The following is an 18271-nucleotide window of genomic DNA, read 5'->3' as shown; positions in this document are numbered from 1 at the left end:
ATATAGTTTGGGCAGTTATTTACAATAAGCTATTGTTCACTATTTTCATGCTTGGGCAAAACCAGGTAACAAAAGCAAATGAAAGTACACCAGGGGAGATAATGTCTCATAATACACTCCAGTCCTTGGAAAAGAAAAAAGAAAAAAAGAAAAAGGTGCATTGGAAAACATTGATGCAGGCTAAAAACTCACCTTTTAAATGCTCTGAACACCCCTGGGCTAGCACTAGTTACTTGCAGAATGCTCCGTCTGTGGCTTCACTGCACAGAGCTGGGTTAAGTACGGAAGCTGTCAGTGGCAGAGTAGTACAACATGAAAAAGAAAAAAAAATACTCCCCCTTGCCCACCCCACATTCAGGTTTGGGTTCCTTTACTGAAATAGCCCCTCCCCCCAACTTCTCACTTCAATCCTGGCTCCTGCAAACCTGCTCCTCTGATCTTAACCAGGCCGAGCGGGGCCCAGGTGTCGCCCTTTGTACAGCTCCCTCTTGGGACTGACAGGCACAACTCCAGCTGGGGGGGGAGAGGACAGCTGGCTTTCAGCCTCCGGGCCTAGATCACGATGAGAGTGTAGGGCAGGGAGACGGTCTCCACGGGAGAGCACCCAATCCGTGTGGCCTCCCCTTGCCCCGGGTAGCAGCACCCTGGCAGGGGGAGGGGAAGCAGCGCTGATTTCAAGACGGAAGAGAAAGAAATTTAAAAAAAGTAGGAGCTGACCCCGACGTGATTCGAACACGCAGCCTTCTGATCTGGAGTCAGACGCGCTACCGTTGCGCCACGAGGTCCTGCTGGGCACGGGCGCGCAGCGCCTTAGAACTGCGCGCAGCGCCAGCTCCAGCCCCGGGCGCCCGCTGCAGTCTGGCTCCAGCCGCGGACCCGCCCTGCGCCCCAGCCCGTCCCTCACCCCCCCGGTCCCCGCGCCAGCCGCTCAGCGCCTTGCCAGCGGGCAACCCGGTCTCGCAGCCCTTTCTCTGCAGCATCCGCAAGCCCGGCCGAGGCCGTGGGATCGCGGTCCCACACATCCCCAGCAGCAAGCCCACATTTGTGCCGGCCCAACTTTAAGTTGAGTGGTGGGGAAAACGTTTCCAAGCACCTCCTCGTTAGTATAGTGGTAAGTATCCCCGCCTGTCACGCGGGAGACCGGGGTTCGATTCCCCGACGGGGAGTGTTTGTGGCTTCTTTTTTCCGGCTCCTTGGCCTGCCACGTCCTGTAAAAAAACAGCAACCGTTCATCGTTATTTAAGTAATAATAGAAAAATAGTAATGCTAATAATGTAGATGATGGTGATGCAATTAAACCATTTCTTCCATTTTTCTTCACTATTTTTATTTACTATGGCATATACAATGCAATATCTTGTATGGTACCATGTATTGTTAAATACAAGAAGAACGTAGTAAAGTACAAAAATCATCGTGTGTTAATTCTAGGCCATTAACTACATCATTAGCCACACGATTATAACAATCATTAAGTGATAGTTAAATTATAACAGTCGATGTTAAATGATTAAAATGATGAGCAAACTCGGCCACATTTTTAAAGAGAATAGTTTACAATACAACAATAAAGTACAAAAACAATTATTATTGTTTATTAATTACAGGCCATTAATTACATTATTACTATTATTCCAATGATTATAACAATCATTGTTTAACGAAAATTAAAATGCTAGTGAAAATCGGCCACATTTTTTTAAAGAGAGGGGTTTACAATAAAATGTAAAAACAGTTGTTGCTTATTAATTATAGGCCATTAATTACAGGATTATTATAATAACAATAATTGTTAACTGATAAGTAAAATGCTAATGAAAGCCACATTTTTAAAACGAAGGGTTTATGTTACAATCATAAAGTACAAAAGTAATTTCTGTTTATTAATTCCAGGCCATTAATCATATTATTATTCAAACGGCTATAATAATTGATAGATATTAATTGAAATGATTATCAGATTCGGGCATATTTCTAAGGAGAGGCGTGTCCAGGCAGGGGCAGACCAGGCCGAGCCAGGGCCCACGCTCATGTTTCCAACTTTCATAATAAAAAGCAAGCGATCAGAGGGAGGAAAAGAAAATATACGTTTCTCCCCGTCGGGGAATTGAACCCCGGTCTCCCGCGTGACAGGCGGGGATACTGACCACTATACTAACGAGGAGGGCCTGTGTGCCAGTTCTCAGCTCCTGCCTCCAAGGTTGCTGCAGAGCAGGTAGGTGCAGCACAGCCTTGGTACAGAGCTGGTGTTTGGCTCAGGTCCTCATGGCACACTGCCCTCCCTGCTCTGCAGAAAGGTTAACAGAAAGCAGGGCAGCCCTGGTCCCTTCACTTCACCCTGGCTTTGCCACTCCAAACTGCACAACTGGAAAAGCACCCATGGTGGGCTACTGGGGAAAGTGTAGAGGAAGGAGCGAGCTTACCCACTGCCAGGGGCCAAGCACCCTTAGGACATCTTTTAGACCCCGGTCAACTGACTCTCGGGGCTTCTGTGCATATATGACATCAGTTAGGGGGTCCCTTGGCAGTGCTTCACATATACTGTACTGACTACCTAGAGCTGAGGTGGCTCTTGTCATTGCATGTTTCAAGAGTCACTTCTTCACTCAGTGGGGTCCTACACAGCAGCCAGTAGCGAGTCTCCCAGAATAGCTCCAAAGGAAACCCCTAGAGCAGTGGTTCTCAACCTTTTTTGTACCAGGACCCACTTGTAAACATCCATGGCCAGTCCCAACCCAGCGCCCCTCACTCCTGACCCGCTGTCCCCTGGCCCCAGGCCCCCAGTGTGTGGCGGTACCTTATCTAGATTCCTGACAGCCGGAGGGGAAACTTTTAATATCAAGTCCCCCTTTGCCAGAGATAATGATAATAAGAATCGATCAACAGAAACCCCGCCCCCCCCCAAATATTTTAGGCTCCCTTTCTATCCAGGCCCTGGGGCAGCCTGGTTTGCCCATGCCTGTGTCTAGCTCTGTGTGGGGGGCAACAGGTGGGTGTATGTAGGGCATGGGGGCCCCAAGCAGCCCCTCGCAAGCTGGATGTCTGCCAGCCTGCAAGGGCAAAGCCAGAGTTTCTCATGTTTTTCTCTTTTAAAGGAGAATCCATTTTTAAAGTTTGTTTGTGACCATTTCATATGTTCTTGTGACCTGCTTTTGGGTCACAGCCCACAGGTTGAGAAATGCTGCCTTAGTGGGGGGGAAAAAGGACCTGTTTGGTTTCTTGGAGATTTGTCTGCTTTGGGGCAAGGTGGAAGTATGTCCCATTATCTCTTCCACACTGGAGTTTGTCCTTCCCCACTCCAACGTGAGGGGCTGGGGGAGGCCAGAAGGATTTCTGTGTGGGCGAGGTCCAGGGACATCACATTTTACCAAAGAGAAGCACTGACCCGAACCAAAGCATGGAGGAGAAAAGGAGCAGTTCAGGTGCCTCTGCATTTGTAGCGAGCGAAGGGGCAACTTGAGAAGCAACTTGAGTCAGGAGCCTGAGAGGCGAAAGGAGGTCAGGCACCTGCTGCCTGCCTGCCTAAAAAGGGCAGGAGAGAAATGGAAACCAGTTACTTTGGGAACTGCTAGTAAAAGGCTGAAGGACAAGTCGATACTGACTTGCTCAGCATAGCTGAGCTACAAGTTTGCACGTCTGTACCACAGTGACCTTACGCAGGGAACTATATTTAACTTACCAGTTTGTGTCTGGTCAGATGTACAGTTAATACCATATATAAATGGGTTACTGGTAAAAGCAAAGATCCTGCCAGATTGTCTCCACTACTACAAACATCTCCGTGGATAGAGGGATACAAGGCCAGTGTTTTCAAACACAGATGACTAAGTGGAGGAGCTTCAGTTCATCATTAGGTATGAAAAATTAAAGCAGTCTGCAGCTGTCATTGGAACATCTCTGCAAATCAAGGGTATTTAAAATCACACATCAGTTCCTCACTTTGGGCAGTCACGTTTGAAATGCTCTGGCATGCCAATCATACAAAGAGAGTTATAGTCAGTGGATGTGTGCTGTGTTTAGATGAATTACAAAAGCCATCCTATACCTTGCATATCAGAATATGCAAGCTCATGCTGACATTTCCTATGTATCCTTTGAGTTTGCTTTTGTTCTGCTTAGACCTACTGAAAAGAAGCCTGCTTTAGGCTCGTCCAGATTAAGACTCAAATTCAAGAAGGACCGTAAATTTTCCAGTAGTTGCTCTGTGCTTTTCAGTTGTGAATCTCTGCCTTTCTCCCTTTACATTCTTTGTTTCTCATTTACTTGCTCCTTTCCCCGCTACTCTGTTCACTGTGCCTCTTCTCCAGTTCCCTCCTGTCACTTGTTCTACTATCATGCATTTTTCATTTCTCTTGTCTCATTTTGGTATTTAAATGCAGAACAGTCTCTACCTTCCTCCTTTTTTATTTGACCTCTGATCTTCCTTGTCCTTTTTCTCCTATTCACCATGAAGGGAGCAGGTTGGGGAGTGCTGGGGAAGGGCTGTTGGAGGTGTAGACAGGAGTGTAGTTAGGGTAGTTCTGCATATCAGCTTGTCCTTGGCTGCTGCAGTGCCCACCGCTATCCTGAGCAGCCCCAAGCAAGTCAGGGCAATTCTCAGAACTGCCCCTAGCCAATGGTGGGGTCCAGAACAGTTTCTGGCTGCTTTAAGCTGTGAGGATAGCAAGTCACCCATTGTCAGCCTGCACAAGATAGCCTGGGTCAGGGGTAGGCATGATAATTAAAATGATAATGAAAATCTGCCACCTTATTAACACATTATCATGCTTGCCAGAGCATGCACTTCAAGGTATTTTACTTGGCATGTATGCCTTGGGGCAGACAGCAGGGAAGGGGTTGGGGTTGTCCTGCCACAACAAGGGAACCCCTCATAGCTCCCCTGCTATTCATCTACCCCCAGTACACCAACATCTTACAAGTCGAGGTTGCAGGAGTTTTTGGCACAAAAACACTGCTGACCCCTGACATGGGTCATGTCAGTCTTCTATCTGTAATTCTGTCTAGTGGCAAAAAACCCCATAGTTTGCAAGAATCCATATTTCCACTGCAACTTTAAAGAGTTATTAAACTGGAAGAGCACAGAGCAGATCTTCCAGCAAGGCCATGACCAAAGTGTGGCCTGAAGCCTTTCCAGGCAGCGTGGAACAGAGCTTATTTGTCTGACTGATCACACATTTGGAGCACATGGCTTGCTGATGGCTGCCCATTCACATAAATCCCATTCTGTGCACATGCTTTGTGCTCAGTGCCAGTCTGACTGCAATGAGGACCGACAATCCCCTTGGCTGAACCTGGGGATTAATAGTTCCACAGTGCAACTGTCCCACAGCTACAGCATACATATTACTATGAATTACTAAACAGTACAATTTCTATTTGTGATTACCTGAAAAATGGTTTAATAATTGCAAGGTTTCTATGCTCCTCACTCACACATGCAGTTTTGGAAATTCCTGCAAATTAATTCATTTACATTGCTTAAGAGGGAAAGGCTGAGTTATTAATGTGTGGTAACATGTAAAGAGAAACTTTTCTGCAGCAAATAAATAGCACAAACACCTGGATTATTAAACTGCAATACATTGATAAAGGACAATTACTATTTTGCCTTTAAGAAACCTTTACAACTCTTTTGCTTTAGTAAACAAATAATTGCTCCTAATTTGGGTGGAAGAATAATTGAAAAGCACAATAATGTATCAACTATTAATCTTCTTATTTTGTTTCCTGGCATTTTGTAGGAGTATATCTTTCACTGATATACTGGGGAAGAGAAAACATTGCAGATTTGTAGCTGTGGTAGCTCCCTCTGGTGGCACTGAGACCTGCTTTTCTCCTTAGCTCAGTGAAATGAACCAGCATTCAAGACTGCTGGGAAATAAAAATTAAAAAAGGGCTATTGTTACTGTTATTTAGTTTCTTGTGTTAAAGAAAACAGGGAAAATAATCACCCCTCTTAAACAGTATATTAATGTCAGATCAAGCTATCCCCTCAAAAGCTCCCCCCCCACCTTTTTATATTTTAGTAATGTGCCTGGGAGAAATAAATGAAACATCATGAGTTTTTTCTTTGTGCCTAGTTTTTTTTGTTAATGCCTTGCATCTGGAGATCAGCGAAGATCAAAAAAAAAATCTTGCTTTGACTGGTCAGTTTAATTTTGCAGCGAGAAGCAATTTCAGAAAAGTTGTACAATTGTGGAGACGAGCCATTTTGGAAATTAAAGGCCTTTTGGAAGGAGGTGGGAAGGTTTATTTGTACCTGGCAAGGTTTCAGAATGGTTCATTTGATGTGCATCTATTTTGCCAGAGCTAAAATAGATGCACATCAAATGCCAGATTTTGTTCATATGTGATTAGTATGAAATTGAGAGAAATAGGGAATTAGATTATTTGCCAAGATCAGCATGGCATAATTACTCTCCTGTCCTGACACTCCTCTTCAGTCCCCTAAAAGCACTCTGGATATAGGATGATTTACATTGTTTTTGTACCTTGATGTAAGTTATACCAGGAACTAGTGTGGAGAGAGAAGCATCTTCTGAGGATAGGTGTTCCTAGTAAGTGTCATTACAGCATTTTTCAAATAGCTGTTGGAGAACCAGGTAACAGCGTGTTTACCTGGGGCAGTGATACTCAACTAGGGTGTTGTGGCCAGATCCTCTGAAGAGTTGGAAGATGTGAGGAGATAAGTGAGAAAATAAACAGCAGATGAGAGCAGGCATATGCAATATGAAGACAGCGTACAAACAAGGGCAGCAAGGATGATTAGTGGCATGGTGGGGCTTCCATATGAAGAGGGCTAAAGAGGCTAGGTCTATTCAGTTTAGAAAAGGAGATGCTGGGGGAGAGGGGTAACATGATGAGGGTTTGCAAAATACTAAATGGGGAAGAGAAGGTAAATAGGGATTTGTTATTTACTGGGAACATTCATATGTGCCATTAGGAGGCAGCAATAAATTCTACAGGAACAGAGACAAAACCCAGCATTTCAAGGACAAAGAACCTACAGGAACCCAACATTTGGAAGACAAAGACCCTACAGAAACAAGCAACCCCACCGTTGTATTTCACCAGACAATGAGGAAACCTGGATCAGCGCATATACATCTGAGCAGGACTGGCCCTTGCCTGGGCATGTCTTTCCCATAGGAGACACAGGTAGCCCACCCCTATAAAAGGGGTGGTAGAGTGTGACCTCCTTGGGATACCCTCTCCACTGGACCAGCACTACAGCATGTCACCTATCCACCCAGAGACCCTGCTGACGACCTCCTCTGGACAACACCTTGATGGAGAAGACCCTGACTGGCCATTGAGGATCAACTAACAGCCAAGCATAGGTAACTATCACCCACCTTCCTTCCCCAAGCAAAGGACCTGGACTCTGTCTCAACACACCTTGACTCCAATCCCTCCACCAAGTCTTTGTGTGTGTGTGTGTGCACGTGCGGTGCGCCTATAACTTTGTGGGGTTGTGTAGTGTGCTGTTTGTTTAATAAACCTGTTATTTTGGAACCCCGAGTTGGGTTTTTGTCTTAGTGACCTCCTGACCCTACTCCAATCTCTGCTCTCTGCCCTTCCAACCTTTGACCTGTCCCTCTCTGTGTCTCTGTCAGCTCCGCTTCTTCTCTGCTGTCCACAAAACCCTGGCTTTTACCACCCCTAACTTCTGCCTCTCTTCTTCCCGGTTTTTACCCCTTTGACCTCGCTGCTATCCTAATCTTTTCCATCCCATCTCCCCTGACTGTCTCCTCCACCCGCATTTCTGCCTCCATCTCCCAGCTGCCTTTCCTGACTGGCCCTCTGATCCCTGCTTTTTCCGCTGGTTTGTTCCACCACCCCTCACCTTGGCTCTGTTCCCCTCTACCTGCCGATCTCCACCTCCTGGTTTTCTCTCTCCTGACCTTCTCTGTGTCTCTACCCCACCACCTCTGCTTTCTCTTTCCAGCCAGATCTCCTGCCCTTCTGTGCTGCCTCTTTTCCTCTGTCATTGCCTCCTGGACCTCCTGACTGTCTTTCTTGGCCATCCCAGCCTTTTTCCCCAGCTGTCCCCTGTGCCTCCCTGGCACCTGCAGCCTCCTGGCTGCCCCCGGTTCCCTGACCCGGCCCCGACTTACCTGTGGCACCTGCAGCCTCTCAGACCTGGCTCTGCTCCTTTTTCCTGCTTCCCCTGGCACCCAGAGCCTCCCCACAGCCTCCTAGCCTTGGCCAGTTCCCTGACCTGGCACCCAAAGCTTCCCTGGCTCCCCAGCTTACTCCCTGACCCAGCTCCTGGTGTCCCCCAGCACCTGCAGGACCCCCCCCCAAGCTTCCCCAGCTCCCTAGCTGGGTCCCCTTCCTGGATTTAACCCCCAGCATCCCCTGCAGCTTCCCAGCCCCGTCTCCCATCACTGCCGCTTTTCCTGGCCCCAGTTGCCTCACCCCTGCCACCTGCAGCTCTGCCCATTCCCAGCTTCCCTGGCTCCACACACAGCCTCTCCACAGCCTCCCAACCCCTGGCTGGTTCCCTGACCCGGCCCCCAGCACCTGCAGCCTCCCTGACCCAGCTCCCAGTTTACCTTACTACACCAGCTTCACTACTGGCTTCTCCAGTCTCATCTCCGCCGCTTTTTCTCGCTGCGGCCCTGGCTTTCTCCCTCACCTCCACCCGGGGCCTCAATTAACCTCAAGTAACCCCAAGCCCCAGTGACCCCGAGTAATCCCCGGGACACCAAGACCTCAAGTAACCACGTCCCCAGTTGACCCAAAGTAACGCCAAAGGCACCTTGACTTCAAGTAACCCAAGCACCAAGGTACCCCAAACTCCCCCTAGTGCTCTCACACAGCTGCAGAAGTGCGCGTTTGTGTATGTGTATGTGTGCGCGAACTCATAGTGATGTATGTGTAGTTTGTATGTGTATATATAATTTTGTATCACACCCTCCTGTCTAGCAGTGAAATATTGACATCCCGAGTGTTGACCTGGCGCATGTCACGTCAACAGTCTGACCTCGTAAATGGCAGGCTCGGGCTTGTCTCTGCTTGGTTAATCCCACACCTTCACTGCACAGCCATTCTGCAAGGAGGTAAGCACTGGAACATATACGTTAGTTTTTTATATTGAGTGCCACTCAATTTAAAAAAAAAAGTTATGAAGGGATGCCTTGTGTCCAAGGAGGTTGAAACCACTGACCTTGGTCAAACAGATACTGAGGTGTAGGCAGACACTTATATCAGTTTTGTTTTACCCCTGAACTTCTCTTTCTAATTCTACATCAGATTCAAGTCATATAGCTGTAGGGGTTTATGTAGTGGGTCTGCTCTTTATTTACATCAAGCAGAGATACTTTGAGGTGAAATCAGTGAGAGCTGTGGACATGTGAACCATATACCAGTGCAATTCGTATCACTGTATAGTTTCATATGAATTTCCAGTGGGTAACTTTATCCTGGAGTGGAGTGACTTACACAGGGGTACACGTCATGCACCTGCTCCACTTTTACACCACTGTAAAGGAAGATTACATTGGTGTATGCATCATGTGTCTGTGCCCACAGTGTTTGGAGTTAAATCATCCTCTTCAGGGCTATAAGCTTACACAAATCATCCTAATTTCACATAGTATGCTCCATAAACAAACTCCTGCCTGCTTGCCACCTAAAATTTAGAGGCTGAATGAAAAGAGCAGTGGGCAGGAAGCCCAGGGAGTTCAATTCTGATCACTTTAACCAAAGTGTTAAAATCCTTTGGACTAATACATTTTCAGCTATATAGCTTCTGAAGACATGTGACTGCCAAAGACAGTGAGAATGACATCAAAGTTTATTTGTAACACAGGGTTAAAATTTCCCCTCAGATTAACAGCTTCTGTTGAGAGCTATAGGTTTGTGCCATAGGAGCAGGAAGGGGACAAATCTGGCCTTCACGCAGCTTAATAAAGCTTGCAAATGTTTGTTGATATATAAAGCTGAATGTACAGACCTTCTAAAAGTACTTGTCACTTTAATGGTAAGTACTGATGATATTTCTTTGTACTTGCACCACATTTCAGCTGAAATGATTAAGTTTCCAAGGTCCCTGAACCTGAAAAATGTTTTGTACACGTGAAACAATTCAAATAGCTAATTCCCACTGAGTGCACTGCCATTTTTGCTTTGCGGAATATTTTTACAGGACAAAAGGTGCTTCAATTATCTTAAAATAAGAAGTCTAAATTTATGCATGGTCTATAAAACTGTGCGTCAGAATAAAGGGTTTTTTCACTTATTTAAATGGCAAGTTTGATTGAAATTACTTAGAATTCTTAGAATTTATCAGACTGTAAAGTTGTACATTTCTGAGCTTTTGGAACGTTTTCATAACTTTCAAAACACACACCATAGAAAATGGGAGATCTATTACATGAATCTACATGTTTTTATCCAGTACCTAATGCAAAGTAAGATTTAATATCTCTAAACCATTTTTTCAAAAGGAATTCATGCATCCTCATTCAGAGAGTTCTGAACCTGAAGCTTTTGAAAAGTTGGGTTTGTATCTTTAGAACGTCTAAAGATCTCTGCAAAATATTTTACCTGCTCTAAAGAATGCCTGCTGATTCCCCCTGAGCTCTGCCAGCATTTAAAGAAAAAAAAAAGCTAGACTCTTCTTGATTTATCAAACTTTACCAGAGGCGATGCATAGGGGTGCACATGGTGCCCCCCCGAGCATGGTGGTGCACCCCCTGCAAAAAGGCACCGCCGATGGTGCAGGCAGTTGCTGCTCATCACCCCGCCACTGGCATCTGTGGGTGGTCCACGATTGACCCTGGCTGCTGCCGCCGCTACTGGCAGCTCCTGCAGGTGATCGCTGACCCATGGTTGGCATTCATCACTCCCCTCCTGCCACTGACAGTGCAGGCGGCCTCTGCGGGAGCTCCCCACCCACCGCTGCCGGACTCCTGCCACTGCGATCCCACTGCTACCAGCGCAGCTGTGCTCCCCCAGCCATTGGGGGCACGTGCCATTCATGAACTTTACAAAAAATATTTGTGCTGAGCTGAAAGATTAGAGAAAAAAAGGCAACTTTGGGGTTGACACTTTGTTTAATAGTGACTGAAAATGGGTTTTTAAAATGGAACAACTCTGCCAGTCTTATACGTTTGGACCTATTAGGTCCTAAATAGCCTGGACCCTGTGAACCTAAGGTACTGCCTACTCTCTTAGGATTCACTGCAATCCTTGAGGTCAGCAAAGAGAAATTTCTTACAAATACTGTCAAGGCATCAAGTTCACTTGACAAAAGCACATGGGAGGTCATTCTCAATATTTACCCCTCAGCAGTGGAACAGCCTTCCCCTTGAGACTCACCAGATCCACACCTAGAAATCTTCCCAAAGAAGACCTTCCTATTTGAGCAGGTATTTAGCAGGCAAAACTAAGCTGGGATATTGTTCCAGGAGGGAGGTTTGTTCTGTAGGTTATTTTAATATTCTATTTTCTGTTCTGAATTATTTTGTTTTTCTTATTTTGTTCTCTTGTTCACCTGTTTTATAAGTTATTTTGCTCTCTTCTGTAAACTGTCCTGATACTGTGTCAGGACAGGCAACATGTAAATGCAATAAACAAACACACAAAACAACCAATCATAACTCCAGCACCACATAATAAGGAGCTGAGTCAGCCTATATAGTTCATTACTGTCAAAAGCAACCTGGGTTGATGAGAGTACTGAGTATTGATACATTTTTAAATTAGGTGGAGATTAATGAGACCTTTTTGGAGCAGTGAAAGAGATGAAGAGTGAGTACTGTATTTAAAACCATGAAAGGTTTCTTAGATTAATTGTATGCAGTAATGTGATTTCAAAAAAAGGAACTAGTATGGGCTTTAATATTCTACATTTTTGGAAAGAAAAAAAATCCCTACTTATATATGGCTTTTTAATTTACACTGGGCATGTCTACGTGTGTGTAATTAATGCATGTGAATAAATTGCGCAGCAATTTGCTCAGCAATTAACTACTCCCAGATGCAGCATCTGCACATGTGCCCAGGACAGCAGCAAATACAGCCAGGGAAGAGTGGTTTAGGTCAGGGCTGCTCCCGCCCAGCTCTGCCCCTCTGTTGCAGCTAGGGAGTCTCCAGGCTCCTGCTGCAGTGTGGTCCAGAATTTGGGGAGCAGCCCAGGCTCCTGCAGCTGCCCAGCCATGTGGCTAGGCAGTAAGCAGGAGTGTGGCCCCCTGCTGGCTGGGCTGACCAGGACTAATTTACTCCAGGGCCAGAGTCTACATGTGTATTGGTGCACTGTAAATAACTTTGTAGTAAATAATACCTATATTTCCAGACATTACCCTGCTGCAGAGTTTATTGGTTTCCTACAATCTAATAAGTGGTTTCCTGAAGCCTTATTGCACACCGAGATGGGAGATGCTTACTGCAGAGCTAATTGGTCTACTCTCCTGTAAACATCTTATGTAGGCGTGTCCCTGATATACAATCTAAGACATGCACAAAGATATAATTTCAAGAATTCATCCTTCATGCACCCCTTGCATGGCATTTGGTTTAAAGTTTGAACAGAGGAAGATAAAGTAATTATTTTTCATAATGGACTATGAATTTTAGTATGGCTGTGAAACTGATTCTTGCTTACCTGATATTTCAGAGACAGATCTCTGAAATTTTCCATCCATAAGTGAAAAATAATGTCTTTTCCTTTTGAATGAACAGAGTTGTTTTATAAACATATAAAGACAGCTGTAAAATAGTTGATCTATAACGAGACCAAAAACGTACAATTACTTAGACAAATTGATTATTTTAGTAACATTGTATAATTTACTATTTTGTAATTTCTCTCTTTATCACAACACATATCTTTATATCATAAATCAATAATATACCACATTAATTTATTTTTTTATCTCCTTGCAATGAAAAAACATTACTACCAAAACAGATGTGTTGCATTTGGACACTAGTCTTCTCTCAACTGATACTATAGGCAGAGGCATTGAATATAATCCATATTGCTCTCCTTGTTTTTATGTGGAAATGCATTTGAGCAGAACATTTACATTCTGATTTGTGTTTTTTTAAGATCTGAGGAGGAACAGAAGGGCATGTCAACGCTGGTACCTGGAACCAGATTTTGCTTCAGCCATTTGACGTGTGCTATGAAGACAGCCACAAAGTTCAGATCCAGACTGAAACATCTGTAAAGTTCAGCCAGTATTCACATCCTGGAGTTTGGTGTTGGCTTCTCACATTTAAAATGTGTATATATGGGAAAAAGAGCCCATCAACTTACCCGAGCTGGGACTCAGAGAAAACACACTGGAATTAGGTAAAATGGATCAGAAAGCTGTTAGACAGGAACTACAGCTTATGCATCCCATAAATCATAGCATCTCTGGATTTTCTGTATGTGTTTGGGGTTTAAGCTGTGTGGCTCAAAGGTTGCCACTTTCAGCAATGTAGTTCATGAATCTTGCAAGGTAATATACCAAAAACTAATATTGCTGCTACAAGCAGTATTCTTGGCAGGAAGCAGCATGCAGCCAAGTGCCAAGAACCAGTAGGCCTATGCTAGTGGTGTTCAATCTCTGGCCCATGGGCCAGATCCAGACCACAGTGCCATGTCATCTAGCCCATTTGGCAGCATGGCAGTGGTAACACTACTCCCTTGCTACTAGATCTCCAGACCTGTGGGGGACCCCAGGGCCCTGCATGCTGGATTCAGTGCCTGATCCCAGTGCATAGGACCAGGAGGAGGCAACTCCAGGCCCCTGGGACCCAATCCCAGCATGTGGGGGGAGGATGGGGGGAGGGATGGTGCCAGATTCAACCTGCAGATGGGCCCCACACCACTCATCTGGCTTGCAGGACCAAAAGGTTGAGCATCACTGGCCTATGCCATTGAACTGGCCATGCTCCTGAATGGATGAAGAGTGAAAGGTAAGCAGTCTACACAGATTCTTCAAGAACTCTGGGTTGGAAACAGGATTCAGAATCGATCCTTTGTTTCTACAACACTAAAGGCTATGCTCATGATGGCTAGTTCTCACACCCAAGCAATGAATGCGGCATTTATTCCATGGTTTTAGTATTACAGAAGTATTTTCCACCTTCAGTCAGCTTTCTGGAAAAAGAGGGTAATCTGTATTAATTTATACTCTTAATATTTTAGTATGAAAAGGGTGACTTCATATCGTTCAGTTACTTCAATTATGACAATTTTTCTGTAAGAAGGTTTTTTGGTAAATGTTTTATTGACCAGCTTGATGCTTCCAGAAGAAATTCAAGTTTCAGGTAAAGGGAAAGCCTTGACTTATTACTTTATGTCCAAATACTGTCCAAACTTGACTTAAAGACTTTTATAATTATAGCTGAAGCAATGGACTTTGGACATAAACCTAGCAGTTATTATTCCATTGAGGATGCTTGAGGAAGATCTGTCTCCGGAATCCTCTAATTGAACTGCAGCATTAATTCATCTGGTTGTAAGGTCACAGGCAACATTATTAATAATAGATTAGGTCAGTGCTTGGAAATGAAAGCTAATAACAGTTCTGCTTTTCAAAGGGATACATGAACTCCAGCTTGCTAGATTTATTGTTTTCTCAATTCAGTAATTTCCTACAGTACAACAGGTATCTAATAGCAGCACTTGGGGATTCATTAAACTACACCAATGTAGGAGAAATTAAACAAAAATAAAACAAAGTAAAAAACCCCCCACCTTTTAGTTGCTTTGCAAGTTTTAAGAAATTTAATAATTTACCTTGCAGGGTCAGGAGGGGTGGTAATTAGGAATATGAGATCAGATAGACTTTAATAAAATGACTAAATTACACACTACCCTTGAAATGCAGAAAAGATGGAGTGGAGAAGATAAATGTATATGTTGAGGACAGTGTTATATAGAAGATTATGAAAGGACCTTCCTTCAGATTCCCAACACATTTTCTCTGAGTAAATAATCATCTTAACGGTAGGTGCACAGATTGCTTGACTGTTTGCAGAATTCAGAAGAGGAAGACAGGTTCTTCCCCAGACTGCCTTAAAGCAACTGGCTTTCTCCTTGTCTTTGGGCTTTAAAACAGGAAGGAGGAAGCTTCCTGGAGGAAGCCAGTTAAGGTGCTTGGAGAGAGGCAGCAGTCTGTTCAACACTGCTTATTCCCTAGTGACTGGCTCTAAGTCATTTCCTGTAAAGGCAGCCATGGTTCCCTCACTATACTTGTTCTCCTGCTCCAGCTCCCACTTCCCTAGTATGGGCTCACCTTCTTACCTGCCACACTTTAATGTTAAAGTTAATATATTTGGAGGCTGCCTTTCAGAGTTTGGCCTTTGGCACTCTGCTCTGCCCTACTTATTATTAGGCTGCCAGTCTGTCCAAGCCTCACACCTTAACCCAGGGGAGGGTAATATGTGGCCTGCAGGCTGGATGTGGCCTGCCAGGCCATTCTATCCAGCCTGCAGGACCCTAAAAATTTAGAAAATTAATATTTATCTGGCCCTGGCTTCTAGTCATGCAGCCCTCGATAGCATGCCAAAACTCAGTAAGCGGCCCTCCACCTGAAATCATTGCCCACCCCTGCCTTAACCTGAGCAGGTCTCCCTCTCTCATACTCTGAGCCTGCAGCCTATAATTCCCCCCACTCTCACCCCTGCCCCTACCTCCATTTCCCCTTGAGGCCCATAAAGCCCTGCAATTCTCTAGGGCACTTGCCCTACCTGTAGTTCTCTGGGTGATCACTCATGCTTGTCTCCAGCAGGCCACCCCTTGAACCATCTACCTCTCAAGGTTTTTACCCTCACCAGTTCCCAACAAGCTACCCCTCTTCTTTGGGTAGAAATCCGCATCTAAATGCTCTAGGCTACGTACATGTTCAGGGTGCCTATACCAGGCCCTGGGCCCACAGCTCAAGATGTCCAAGTACATCTCTGGCCTTCACCACTCTCTTTGTCTCTGCACCGGATCCCCAGTCCTACTTCACTGTACTGAGAGCTTGCATGACAGTCCCAAAATGCAAGGTGCCTTACTACCATCTTTTGTGGCAGCATCCTCCCTAGGGCACCCTTTCATGGCCTCCTCCCCTTTAAACCACCACAAACCTTACAGGTAAACAGACTCATATGCCTTATTTCATTCCTGGTAAGCTCCTTGTGTTGTAAGAATATGGGTCATTCTTTAACCCTGGTCTCAGGTTTATATGGCCCCTTTTTCCTATCCCTGCCAGTCACCTGACCCGGTTCTCTGGTAACGGTCCAGGTGCTGCCAACTCCCCTGCTGTATGCAGTCTGGGTCCTGCAACTCCTTTAATTGTGCTACTTGTATATACTACCCATTGCAGCTAGCAAAAGCTGGATTTGCTTAGCTTAACATGGGTTTTATAGCCGTTTGTTAGCAATTTACCTTGTTCTGACCTCATCCAAGTAACAGGGGCAAAGGGTCCCTATTACAGTCCCCATGTCTGATATTTAGTGTTGACACTTTGAGACAGTTACTATGGTTCTTGCCTAATATTTGAATATGATCAGAGGTGTAAATCATTGGTGACTTTAAAAGACAGTTAAGATCAAGTCATGTCCCTCTGAATGGTAAGTGTAACTGCCAATTTTTGGACTCAAGTGGTTGGCTAAACCTTGAGGTTGTCAGGTTGTCTCTACTTGGTAGCCAGGAATAGTGGTTTTGATATGCGATTTCAGCAGTGGCATTCCTAATGTAGCCAGCTGCATGAAACTTGGAGAAGGAAGCAAAATTGCATGAAGGAAAGGTTTTCTAGTGGTATAAGTCAGACTGTGTGCACTTGGCTGGAATGCTAACTGTGTCTGTAGCTCTCTTAATTAAGAACCAGTTTAATTTTAGGCACAGTTCTTCTGTGTAAGGCGTCTAGACAGTGCTCAGTCTGATAAGACCCACAGCAAAAGCTAGGATGTGATTGACAGGAAAACAAAACAGCACTTAGAGCAAAAAGATGGCATGGGGGAACTCAAACCACTAGGGTTTTTGAATTTCCAGGTAGAAAAACTTTGTGCAAGTATAAAGGGGAATGGAAGCAAGAACAGGGTACATATATAAAGCTAACCAAAAAGGATGAAGATGAGAAAATAAAATCATCTTTTTACTTTCACACTATGGAATAGGATGAGATTTGAGTGAGACACTTATGCCATCAAAAACGCCCCAAACACTTAGCATCTGAGTGCAGTGACCCTATACAGAATGAGATCATGGAGAAAAACTTCTTTTTAACAACAAGAACAAAAAAATATCAAGAAACAGAAGATAGACAAGATACTAGCATTACGGAGCTGAGGAGTATAGCAACCACATTTAATTTTGGATATTCCCTAATTAGAGACAGGATTGTTTGTGGGGCACATAGTTTTACTTTAAGGGAGAAATTGTTCAGAGAAACAGATTTAATCTGAAAGTAATGCCTGCAAATGGCAAGGGAAGATGAATTGCCCAGTGAAATGATCCAAGAGTTACATGTGCATTACACTCACCAAGAATCAAAATAAAAGTAACCTAGGAAGCAGAAATGAGACAGGCTAGTAGGAAACACAGATCACAATTCAGGGTGACTTTAGTAAATCCACATGCACTGCAGAAGGCAGCCACAGGCCATTGAACAGCCATATTTGCAATTGTTAGTAGCTCAATTTAATTCCAGCTGGATTGTGGAACAGGCTGCAATGTAAATTCAGCAACACAAACACGCAGTGGTGGAGAAGTGTGGGCAGGTGCTAATGATGCTTAATAAAAACCATTCTGAGGCTAGGGGAAAATGCAGACCATCAATAACAAACCTGTAAAACATTTGATTGCACCAGGTTTATAGTGGTTGGCACACAGCAGTACCACCCAGTAGTGTGCTGAAGGGCACAGCAAACTGCAGATTTGGTGACAATAGACAACATAAGAAAGAGAAGGAAGAAGCTCACTGTGGGCCCTGCCCAGCATTCTAATAAAGAAGACATTTCATATACTTAGAGGACCAGATGAAATCAGAAATAGACCAGCCATGGGCTGAGCATGTGACTATTTAAACAAATGAATTGCTATCCAGCAAAGAAGAGACATCATTAACCTGTTGACAATAGCACAGAGTGGATCAGTAATCTACCACTGGTGAAAAAAGCTTCAATAAAGTAAGGATCTTTACTTTCCCCAAGCATTTCACAGAGCATTAAAACAAAGTCACTACCCATTATCAGCAACTGAGTACATGCTGTACTTTTATCCCAAGGAAACCTTCTCAATTTGTTGTCAGGAACTGGCATTCTGAGCTTGATGAGCTCT

At 44.6% G+C, this 18271-nt stretch overlaps 3 non-coding genes across 3 annotated transcripts; 1 reads left to right on the top strand and 2 right to left on the bottom strand.

Moving 5' to 3' along the window:
* Positions 1-713: 713 nt before the first annotated feature.
* Positions 714-785, bottom strand: TRNAW-CCA. The gene has a single exon. It is a non-coding gene; the product is annotated as a tRNA-Trp (tRNA).
* Positions 786-1094: 309 nt separating this feature from the next.
* TRNAD-GUC lies at positions 1095-1166 on the top strand. The gene has a single exon. It is a non-coding gene; the product is annotated as a tRNA-Asp (tRNA).
* Positions 1167-2092: 926 nt separating this feature from the next.
* On the bottom strand, positions 2093-2164 carry TRNAD-GUC. The gene has a single exon. It is a non-coding gene; the product is annotated as a tRNA-Asp (tRNA).
* Positions 2165-18271: the final 16107 nt, after the last annotated feature.

The sequence above is a fragment of the Crocodylus porosus genome, unplaced genomic scaffold (genome assembly GCF_001723895.1).
Source record: "Crocodylus porosus isolate Cpor-Errol unplaced genomic scaffold, CroPor_comp1, whole genome shotgun sequence".
In the NCBI taxonomy this organism is placed as follows: Eukaryota; Metazoa; Chordata; order Crocodylia; family Crocodylidae; genus Crocodylus; species Crocodylus porosus.
The sequence above is the reverse complement of the archived record's forward strand: the minus strand, read 5'-3'. Positions and strand labels throughout refer to the sequence as shown.